We start from the raw sequence: 12,264 nt of genomic DNA on the forward strand, positions 1-12,264 counted from the left end.
CGAGGGACACCAAGTCAGGGTCAAGCAGGATTACGAATGAGCAACAACCACTTGTACTATTTTAAATTTGGTAATGCTTGAAACGGGTGTCCGTCGGCCAATACGCTCTGTTGGTGGGCCACGCCACGCCAGCCTAAGACCTCTGCTTCTCTGTTTATAAATAAAAAAAATCGCTCATCCGCATACTCGTTTCTATTCGCTCACTTCTCATATTCTCTCGTTAGCCACCTCCGGCGCTCGGCCGTTGGCTAGCTAGGCGCGGTGCGCGACCGCCAACCCTGCCAGGACACTACGGCGCGCTGCCGCCGCCATCCCCCCGTGCCTCCGTCCCCCGCCGCGTCATGCCTGTCCTCCGCCGCACCCGGGGTGCGCTGGCCCAGGCCGCCAAGCAGGGGTGCTCACGCAGATGCTTGCCCAAGGTGCTCGCGCGCTTTGCGTTGGTGCTCACCCAAGCCGCCGAGCAGGTCGCCTAGGGGCACACCGATAAGCTCCATGCGTCGTGGCGGTGTCGAGTTCAACGATTCGTTTGGATGTTGCAAGTGTTTTATGTGGATGTTCTAAAAGTAGATCGGGGTATTACATATGTTGTATATATTGCAATAGTTGTACATGTATGTTGCAAGTGCCTATCCCCAATGTTTTATCTGTTTTTTTTTGTACACATATGTTGCAAGTGTGTATCTGTGTTCTTTTGTATATTGCAAGTATTGCATCTGGATGTTTCAAAAGTAGATTAGGATGTTGCACATGTTGCAATGATGTTTCAACTATATATCCCCAATGTTTTATCTGTTTTAGACATATGTTGCAAAGGTTTCATCGATATGTTGTAAAAGTAGATCTGGTGTTTTAATGTTGTAGTAGGACCCATCTGTCACAAATTGCTGGGCCCACATTCATGCATGTGGCACCAAAGGGGAGCGAGCAACATGCACAAAAAAACAGAGTAGACGCAGATGTGGCATGGGAGGGAAACAGAGCAGCGTGGGCGTCCACGTGAAGCACGCTCGAGCAGGCGCGCAGACCGGCACGGCTAGCTGTCTAATACGGTGCACGCTTGTTTCATAGTCGCAATATTCTTTTTAAGATTCAAGGACGGCTGCATATAACTAGAGATATTAGATTCTAACATATTGAACACAGACGCCTTCGAAAACCAGCTGTAGCAAAACAACGAAAAAGCATAAAAACTGAGTCGCCCCCTCTAGCCTCACGAAAAAGAAAACATATCACCACGACCACGTGGCTTTCACTTCAGTCTTAGCCATGTTTAGGTTCAGGAACTTAGCTCTGAACCCTGTGTCAAAAAATAGAAAAGCGAAAAGAAGACAATAACCGAGACAGAAAAATTGTCCCAAGCCTCGAACTAGCAAGATTCGTACCAAGAAGCATAACTGACTTCTTTCTACTGGATCGTGCAGGTATAGCAAAGAACGAACACTATAATTATATCCCATACCATATAATCATTTGAATCGAACATCCTAGGAGAGACATCGGAGGAACACAACAAATTGCAAAACCAGTAACCACCCCTGCAAATAATCCAACCCGGAATTGCAAATGCAAACAACTGATGCCATCAATTTGGTGGCATTCCGCATTCCTCCAGATTCAGGACTAAAAGATCCTTCCAAAATCCTTCCTAACGGTAGGTGGCAGTCCGCTCGCTGCAAACGAATGGCCAGCTCTCCCTCCTACACAGCAAGGACTTATTTGCATCAGTATTATGCTTGAATGACATGTAGAGAAGACTTACTAAAGTTTTAAATAAAAGCCAACTGGAACACATATATAAATAATACACCCTCAATTCCAAATTACAAGTCATTGGCTTTTATAGGTATATAGTTTTTACTACGCATCTAGATATACACTACTATGTATATCTAAAAAATTGAACGACTTATAATTTGGAATAGAGGAAGTAATAAATACACAATAGGAATAAGATAGGGATGACAAGAGTTAGGTGCAGAATAAGATATAACAATATAACGTGCTTCTTGAAAATGTATTTGCATAGCAAGCTACGATTAACATACTCCCTATTCCCTCTATTCCAAATTGTAAGTCGTTAACGATCGTAAATTTCCAGCCGGGAACAGTGTTTTTCTCTCACACCAAACCAGCTAGCAGTAAATAATCCACGATACGATACGGCCTCCCGAACAGGCTGATAGTTTTTACTACGCATCTAGATATACATTATGTCCAGATACGTAATAAAAACTATGTACCTAGAAAAGCCGCAACGACTTACAATTTGAAATGTAGTGAGTATAAGTTAATATTGCATGCACTGTCACAGTTGCCATTTAACAATACCCCCTCCGGTCAGGAAAATTTGACATTCCCGACTGGAGGATGGAGCTAATTTGACTGCCAAAAAGTTGTCAGACATCAGATATTGAGGTCCAAAGGTAGTAACAACTTTTGAACCGGTCCCACGTGCATAGAAAAGCAGGACAACGGTAGGATCGAACATACTATGATTTTTTTATTTTTATTTTTGTAGTGATTCAACTAAAACTGCAACATCCGTTCCTCTGAATATTAAAAGTAAAAGTTACAAGGTATTGCAATAATGCGAAACTGGTTAAGATGTGAAGGTATTGCAATAATGTGAAACTGGTTAAGATGTGACTACAACAAGATAATGCCAATTAAATTTCTGAAGCATGCCTTGCCTAAGATCAAAGGTGAAAAAGAGAACTGCAAGCAGAAGGAAATATAATAACTATGCGAAGTACATGGCTATACCAACCACAAAGATAAGATAATCCTAAGTATGAAAGCATGAAAAATACCCCAGGGCATTCCGTCACCCATGGTAGTGGGTGGAGGTTCTGTCAGGCTATAATTAGTCCAGACAGGTTGACCATTGTGATGAGCCCTCGTCGGACGGATGTAACTGGAAGTTATGTTGTTGTACTGCTGAAATGGTTGTCCACGATAGCTTGGGAAACTTTGCTGAGAATAATTTGCATGTTTGTAACCATCCAATGTGACATGACCTGGTTGTACTCTCTCCCAGGGATGATGCATGAAATAGGTGTCCACCTTCTGCAGCAAAAACATGTATACTAGTAAAGCAGCAACTCCACTTGAACTGCCTTAAATACAATGGTAATGTGCATCTAGATCCTTTGAACAAACTCAGGCAACTTAAATGAGAAGTGGGAAAAACAATACTACTTTCATGTGAAACATCATTTTCAATGATGGTAGTTCCTCAAAGGCATGCAACAGTGCAAGGTATGATGCAATAGAAACCAACAGGCGGTAACTTTGAGTTGTGTTTTTTTTTTCCCTAAAGATACGAACAAACTATATAAGTGCATACTTGATCAATGAATAATGCAAAATAAAATGACACTAATGCATCCCTGCTGGTTGTCGATAAAAAAAAACTTGGCCGGTGGGGGAAAGACCACCCCCATGGTATTTCACTAAGAAGAGCTCAACCGGAGCCTGGCCAAGAAAGGTCATGAAAGCTGGGCCTCCTCATACATTAACCCGTGCTTTGAGGCCCAACCCACTATCAGCCCCTTACACGAGGGCCCGCCCACCACAGCTCGGTTCATCCATGCCGACCAGGGGAACCAGTGAGTGACCTTTTTTACCCAGCCAGTAATTCGCTCCCATGGGGATTCGAACCCAGGACCTAGGGTGCTACTAAGGTCACTGCAATCACTAGGCTACAGGCCCCTTTGCCTGCTGGTTGTTGATCAGAAGCTTTCAAAAGAGGGGTAACTTCTGCTACACATGCCTGAGCACATCTAATAATCACATCAAGAAATTACTATGATACCTTTGATTCAAAGGCGAAGGGTTTGAACTTAAAGTATCATGACTTTGGATAGGTGCCAATCTGCTAGATCTGTTTGTTTGGCCACTTGCATCTCTCAGGTGAAGACCACTTAACCCAACTGACAATGAATGATCCTCTTGCAGGAGCGACTCATCACTGCACATTATAATAGCAAAGGAACCTTTAAGTTGTAGGATACATTCAAATAAATAACTTTAAAATGCACCATTACCTATAGTTGGGATCCCAATCGGCTGGATCTGGTACTGATGAGGTGGAGGGCAATGTATCTGCTGACGCATCGGAGTGTAAAGGAAAGCCATTATAATTGGTGGGTGGAAAAGAACCATGACTAGAAGAAGGGTCCAAAGGTAAACCACTGCCAAATCTCCTTTGAGATCTCCAGCTATAATGACTAGAATTAGGGAGTGCATTGTGTAGGTACGTAGAATTTCCTCGGCCATATGCATCGAAGCGAGCAGTACTGACACCATCTCCTTGGTGTCCCTGGATCAGTTGAGATGTGTGTTCATGTGGTGGCACTGGCATAGGTGGATAACCCTGATTCCTCCTCCTATTGTATTGGCCTACAGCAGCAACCTTTCCCAACGAGGAGCCATGTCCACCTCTTGAAGGAGAGGCACCATACTTTCCATTAGGACCTGTTGGGATTTGCATCTGGGAATTTGGCGGTGTAAATTGTGATGGACTGGCCCCAAGAGACATATGCCCTGGACCACCAGGACTTAACCGAATGCCACCACCATGTGAGAGATGAGGTCTTCGTCGAATATCCGGACTAGATCCGAGAAACGATCCTCCAAGTTGTGAACGTAAATTAAACCCAGAAGGATCCATCGGCGAATTATATATGTTGACACTGTTAAAATCATAGCTTCCATAGCTGAAGCCAGCATTATCATTAAAGCTACCATGGCTACCAAAACTGCCACAGCTGCTTCCATATGAAAAAGGCATATTTGGTTGCAAAGCATTGTTAAATCGTAGGCATCTGTTAATGCTTCCAACCTAAAAAATGCCATAATAAGATGTTACAGGAATATCTTACAACTTATCAACAAAACAGAAGCATGAGAGAAAACACTTCAACCTGAGGAGAAAGACCAGCACCCAGCAAGTGACCTCCTCCTGGATTGTGGTCAACTACTGCAGCACGACCAACAGGCTACAGCACAAAAAAAGACATAAGATGCTTGACTTACAAACTAGATACTTACTAACTTATCTCCCATGCTTTTTTGGAGCATATCCGCTACTAGCAATCTACTTTATCTCAAAACAAGTACTCCCTCCATACTAGTAATTCAGGTCGTTTTGGACAGGATTTAACATACCAAGGAAGGGCAGGGCCTGGTGCAAGCGGTAGAGTCTTACCGCCTGTGACCGGAAGGTCCCGGGTTCGAGTCGCGGTCTCCTCGCATTGCACAAGCGAGGGTAAGGCTTGCCACTGACACCCTTCCCCAGACCCCGCACAGAGCGGGAGCTCTCTGCACTGGGTATGCCCTTTTGCCTTTATTAAATAGGGTTGCGGGTATCTCTCATGCAACAAACATTCAGCAGCTGGAGCGGTTAGCGCGGCGAGGCACCCGACGCGGTATTTTTGCTTGATGCGTGAATTTTGCATGGCGCGCATATTCTCCGCCCCCCCCCCCCCCCCCCCCGGCTTTTGTGTGGCACTGTGATTTTTCCCCTTCGGTGCTTGCATGGCGCTGCATAAATGGATTTTTTTCCCCTTTGGCGCTCGCATGGCGCGAATTTAGGATCGATCTGTTCACTACCGCTCGATTTTTTCTTCTTTTGGCGCTCATTTGATCTGACTGTTTGGGTTACTACTTGCTTGTTCTATTTAAACGCCTCCGTTGGAACATTGCCGTGCATCTACCGACTAGCAACACTGGGTTCCTGATGCATGCATCCATTATTTGAAGTCTAAGTGTACATGTTCTTGTGCCACTCTACTAGATGACAATGAAGTGTTTGCTGGTTTGAATTTGAACTTGCCACCAGAAGATGAGAAATGGTGTTCTTATGTTCTTACTACAATAATGAACTTAGGTTCTTCAGAGCAACATTCCTAAAATAATGGTTTTGTGTGACTGCTCGGCCAATACTTGATGAGGAGGGAGCATGCCGGCCATCTCCGCGATGCCGCCGGCGTTGTCGCGGATGGACCATGCATGGAGCAAGCAAGGAAGGAAGGGGGAGCGCAGGGGACCGCAACTAAAAGGGCACGATTTTATTGCTCCCGTGAATGAATGAGCGCGATAGAAACGAAGAGTCCGGGGGCAGTCGCGTCCAAAACCTGGTTAAAAGACCTACAATGACTTCAATTGTGCAAACGATGTCACCCCGTAAAACGACCTCAATTACCGATACGGAGGGAGTAGGATGTGAGAAAATTCATGCAGCAAGCACTCTGGACTCTGGATTAAGACTGTACTTACAATTCGTGGGGTCTCCTGGACAGGCTCATAAGGACCAGTGAAGGCTTCACCAGTGATGAATGGATGATATGAGGCCTGAAATAGGTTTTAGCATTTGTGAAGAGCATCCAACGATTATTCGAGATACAAATTAGTTCCATAGAAACCAAGTAATATAAAGTTTAGAGGCATCAGGATTGAAATATTTTCCATTTTACAAAGACAATATTATACACAAAAACGAAAATGTACTGGTGTCATTGGCAAATACCTGCAGCGGGGACCATCTCTTATTAGGATCAAACTCAACAAGTCCTCTCAAGAAATCAACCAATGCCAAGTAATCAGCCTTTTCTGTCTCTGAACAGAATTTGCAAGAAGTGAGAATATATAGTGGTACTTTCAACTTTGTAACGAAAACTATGATTAGTTTGTTGCTTTAAAAAAACATGGGTACGGCACTTTTCATTCAAGAAATTTGCACTCATCATTGCAATGAATGCAAGTGGCCCATTAATAAAGCATCAAATGTGCTACATAACTCCAGTACATGCAAGTATTATAAGTCCATGTAATTTGTCCAGTTCATGAAGCATCTTCAACTGAAGCACACAATCTGGATGAGACATGCAGCTGGAGTTAGGTCCTAACTAGTGTGTAGTTCACTGAGCTGCAGACTCATCGTCTAATCCTGCATTAGTGCAGACGTCACTGATAAATATAAATACCAGCTCTGCGATTGAAGAAAATAGTTATGCTACAGTATCATATAAATTTTGAAGGTTGAGAGACCTCTATGTCATCATCCCCTGTGAGTTGTTACAAACTAAAAAAATGGAAGTGCCATTAGATTAATTCAATATGGAATCTTTATTGTGCAAGAGAGATGCTTATTGAAATAAACATTGGGTGGACCAAAAAATAGTGACGAAGAAACACTAATCTCTGGGAACATATACAACACTAAAGCAAGGATTCCAGTATTAACCTGGCAAGTTTTCCTCACTCAAATTCTTCCAAGGGTATGTATATATCAGTCTGTCAAGCCTTCCACGAGGGAAATACCATCTCCCTACCTTCGGCTTCTTGGAGTCCCTCTGTGTTCAAGGATGCAACCAGGTTATAGATGGTAATGAATAAGGCATGGTAGTGACAAAACCATAAGGACAACTTCAAGAAAACCATTAAACTTACTGCTTCGATCTCATCTTCACTTAAAATTCTGTATGCACTGCTAGCGCCATTCCGAGCCTCACTACTAGGAAAGACACTTCCAACATGCTTAAAAAATTTCCCAGTGTTTTTAGCCTCACGTAGCAGATCATCTGGTGGTTGCCCACTGTTTATAATTGAATTTTGAGAAAGCAGATTTTTATGGAGTTCGAGTTTTCTTAATTAAAGTGAAAGAGCCCAAACAGTTACCACCTAATCCAGTATAGGTGATTCACACACAAAAATAACCAAATGGAACTTAAAACCAAGGGGTTAATTTTTCAGTAGGAAACACTAACCCAATAATCTCAATCATACGGCAAAGAACATCATATTCTGATGCACCAGGAAATAAAGGCAGCCCTATATACAGCTCAGCAACGATGCAGCCAAATGACCACATATCGATGGCAGTAGTATATCTGGCATTTGTTAAGCGCACAAGTTGACAAGTTAAAATTCACAAAGCCACAAATCATAATGAGGCTTCAACATAGACTAACAAAAGCAAAACGATTTATGCATTATGAGATGCTTGTGTAACTATAGTCTATAGATAATGCATCTGATTGTAGAGATGACACACAGGATACGGATAACCAAGAAGTACTTCTGGAGACCTGTAATAACGGCTCTGAAAAAGGAAACAGTAGAAGCTTGACTTGAAATCGATAAAATACTACTATAGCATAAAATTCAGACTGCTGAGTGGGTTCAAACAAAACCTGAATATATGAATAAATGGTTTTACCCTCCATGCACGCTGATCCAAAATCAATTACTTTCACTCCAGCTGCTGTTTTTACACTGCAAAAATCACCACTTAGTCATCAGGCTACAGGATTGATGAACGCCAACAATGACATTGAGACGAATTAACTCACGTTGAAGCTATAAGAATGTTTTCTGGTTTTAGATCACAATGAATAATGCCAGCATCTTTCATGATAATCAAGGCATCCAATATCTGAAAGAATATACACATCACATATTGTAACAGATACATTAGACATCCAGTCAACATATTAAAATGACAACACACCTGTCTTGAGAAAGTTCGAACATATTTCATTTGCAAACCTCTTAAACTATTCCTTTTCAACAGCTCATACCTACAAAAATGTAGGTTTATCTCACCACATGAATCAAATCTAGTGCTGATAGTTAGATTGATGAAGATAAGTTAAATGAAAGTTATCTTACAGGTTGTTACCGAGCATTTCAAAGGCTATACACAAATGGTTTTGGCAGAGGAAAAAATCCAGCATCCGGACAATGTGGTGTTGATCATCAGGATCAAATTTCTCATTTAACTGCAGGTGATATTATAGTCACAGTGTGATTCATATTTTTGCAATCATCCAGTAAAAGTAAATACTAACTTGCAACGTAGAGTACCATACCAATCTTAATAAAGAGACCTCCATGATAGCCTGCTGGTAAAAGGCAGGCTGGTTCTTTATAACTTTCACTGCAACATAATTGTTAGTTTCTGCATCCCAGCATTTCGCAACCTGTCCAAAGGTACCTTGGCCAAGCATTTCTTGGACAACATACCTAATTCACGAATACCAAAATAAGTTTGGCCTATTTTAATGATGTCCATAGTTTTAAAATCCTGAACTCTGAAATGTAAAATGTCAAATAGTAGTGGAGCAGTAAAGGTTCATCGTATAAGCCCCACACATCAAAAGAAGTCAAACATTGTGAAAGTCCAACTATACTAAACATCTGGGTCCATCAAGGCTTGTCCAATTGTTATCAAATATTATATGAAAATCAACTTCACCCAATGCAAATTTCATCTTGTAAAAAATGTACACAAAATTACCAGAAAAAATAGATAATGCTCACTCCTTTCAAAACATAAGTCCATAACCCCAACAAATACAACGAGTAGTTTCAAAATCCTGAACTCTTCTGAAATGTAAAATGTCAAATAGTAGTGGAGCAGTGAAGCTTCATCATATAAGCCACATGAAGAAGATTCTAAACATTGTGAAAGCCCAACTATACTAAACAACTGGGTTCATCAAGGCTTGTCTAAACAGATCTCAAATATATATGAAAATCAACTTCACCCAAGCAAATTTTACTTATAAAAAATGAACACAGAATTCCAGAATATTACACTCTTTCAAAACATTAGTCCATAACCCCAACAAATACAATATGGAGGCATTAAGTTTAAGGGAAACTTGATGGCCAGTGAACACACATGCATCCATTATATGGTATAGTACAACCACCTAATCTCTCACACATCATTAAAGTAGTAGTAGTAGTTATATTGTGAAATGAAAACTGCTGAGCAAATGGCTTTATATTGTGAAATGGAAGAATTTGGTACTTTATAAACAGTAAAGACAAGAAAACTAACCTCCGGCTTGACTTTTTATTAACCAGTTCCAGGTTGACATACAATATGAGATCAGAATTTGCATTGTCAAGACCATCGTTGTGAACAGGAACTGCAGGATTGGTGAGAAAGCGCTTGGGGTTTAGTGACTCTGAGTACTTGAACTCAGGATTGCATTTTTCAAAAGTTTGGATGATGTCTGTGGTTAATCTTGCAACAAACTGCATGAATAAACAAATGTAGTTTAGAGTAGACAATCACTCATCGGAGACATGCACAAGAGGTGCATATTATACACAAGAACGACTGTGACAAAATGGGCTGCATCAAACCCACTCATCTTGAAGGATGTCCTTACAGCATTGTGTCCTCTAATCAGGTCTGTATAATTTAAACACATAACAACCTAAAGAAAGATTCTTTTGACTTAACAATAACAAGGATCCTTGCATGATGCAAGTTGTCTCCATATCACTTATAAAAAAAGGGCGCACCCAGGTGCAGAGAGCTCCCGCTCTGTGCGGGGTCTGGGGAAGGGTGTCAGTGGCAAGCCTTACCCTCGCCTGTGCAATGCGAGGAGACCGCGACTCGAACCTGAGACCTTCCGGTCACAGGCGGTAAGACTCTACCGCTTGCACCAGGCCCGCCCTTCAGAACATGTTCTGCTGCGCTAGTGGTAGTGACAACAATACTAGAACAGAGAGTAAAAAACATGAAGCTAGTAAATACTCTGTACTACTTATAATACAATGGTGCAAACGAAATTTGTATAAGATGCATACAAAATATATGGTTAGGAGGCATGAAGTTTGCACTTAACGGGATTAAGCAGTCAAATTACAATTTGAGTGAAAACACTATACCACCTGGTCCAACCATAGTTGCTTGAACTATGCGTGCAAGCAACAAGAACAAGAGAAATAGCAGCAGGAGCAGCATCGATGATGATTTGAATAGTCGAAGTCGTAAGAGTTTATAAGCTTTTGATTTACTACGAGCAGCCCAGCACGAAACTACGTCCCAATTGCATCAACGTTTGCGAATCGCTTAATCTAATTGAGAACTCAGCAAATCGAGGCCGTACAACGGCAGCAGGAAGCAAGCATCTCTGGGTAACCGCAAGAGAGGGGAAGGTGCAGGAAACGTACAGGTCTCTTCCTGACGGCGCGGAGGTTGCTTGAGTGGGTGGAATCCCCATTGCCTGGGCCTGAAGGCGACGCCTCCGCCCGCTCCCCCACCGCCGCAGCGAACGCCCGGAAAGCTGAGGACTCGCTCAGCGCCCACGGCGGCCCGGGGGAGTCCCCCTCCCTCCCAAGTTCCTCCATACGCCTCCGGCAAGCACCTCACCACCTCCCAGTGCGCAGGCGCTGGAGCTCACGGAGATCAACCAGCCGCCCGGCCCACTCCACCGGTAGTCCACCCTCCGCTCCTATTAGGATCGCGGTGGCCGAAGCATCGGAACTTCAGCAACAGCAAGCAGCAGCTAGGCAGGCGGCCGGCGGAGTCTAGCTGCATCCTACACGGCAGCCATCGCTCAATGCTCCTGCGGCTGCCGATCCGATCCTCCGCCCCTCCCCTGCTCCGGCGCTCCCGACGCAGAGTCCGGCAGCTGGGAATCGGGCGGATTGGTCGGGTAGGGTTCTGGGAACGGCACGAGGAGTGGGGTTGCTTGGCGACGCCGGATTCGGTAGGCGGAGCGCAGCGAGGGGTGGGTGGTGGCGGTGGCGGAGGAGTGGGGAATTTGGCGGAGGCTGGGGCGGCAAGTCCCAGTTCCCTCTCCCTCTTCTTCCCCTTCCCCGTCTGCGTCAGCGTCCCCTCTCTATTTCTTTCTGTCAGTGTTTTTTCCGCGGCTTCGCTTCCGGCGGGTATATATACGCGGCTTGATTAATCGAGATATTAACTAGCATATTAATTTTTTCTATTAGTGGTGAATAATATTCTTCCAGTAGCAACGGCCCTTGATATCAACGGCTCACGTGCCACGTTCACGCTAAACACGGCTGTCATGGCGTCCTAGGCAAATGGAATGCCAGCGACACAACGTGACCATCGGATCAGGTAGATCTATGGTCTATGGAGAATCACTGAAGGCTTTTATCATAAATGGTCCCCTTTGTCTATCAATAGCTTTATTTAGGCGAAAAAACATGAGTATAATTCTTGAAACGCTCACAATATAGATAAACAGGCGGTTTGTGGATACGTATTTGCGGATACATACTACCCATCAAAACACACAGTATGTATGGGATGGTATATGCGATACTATTGGTATGTTATTGTCTAAATTAGGGATATTTAACTTTCTACCATTATAACGGATGACGACTCCTGATATAGCACCCTTAGAATTAGCGCTACGTTTTTAGCAGCAAAGGGAGAAAAGCGATACGAAATTGCCACTTTTACTCACGTGGCACGCCAGCACCTCCTCT

The 12,264-nt window shown here is 43.2% G+C and overlaps 1 pseudogene; it reads right to left on the reverse strand.

Annotated features, from left to right (window-relative positions):
* Positions 1–1,379: 1,379 nt before the first annotated feature.
* LOC136531499 (dual specificity protein kinase YAK1 homolog) lies at positions 1,380–11,299 on the reverse strand (annotated as a pseudogene).
* Between the last annotated feature and the right edge of the window lie 965 nt (positions 11,300–12,264).

Source organism: Miscanthus floridulus, unplaced genomic scaffold (assembly GCF_019320115.1).
Source record: "Miscanthus floridulus cultivar M001 unplaced genomic scaffold, ASM1932011v1 fs_365_1_2, whole genome shotgun sequence".
NCBI lineage: Eukaryota > Viridiplantae > Streptophyta > Magnoliopsida > Poales > Poaceae > Miscanthus > Miscanthus floridulus.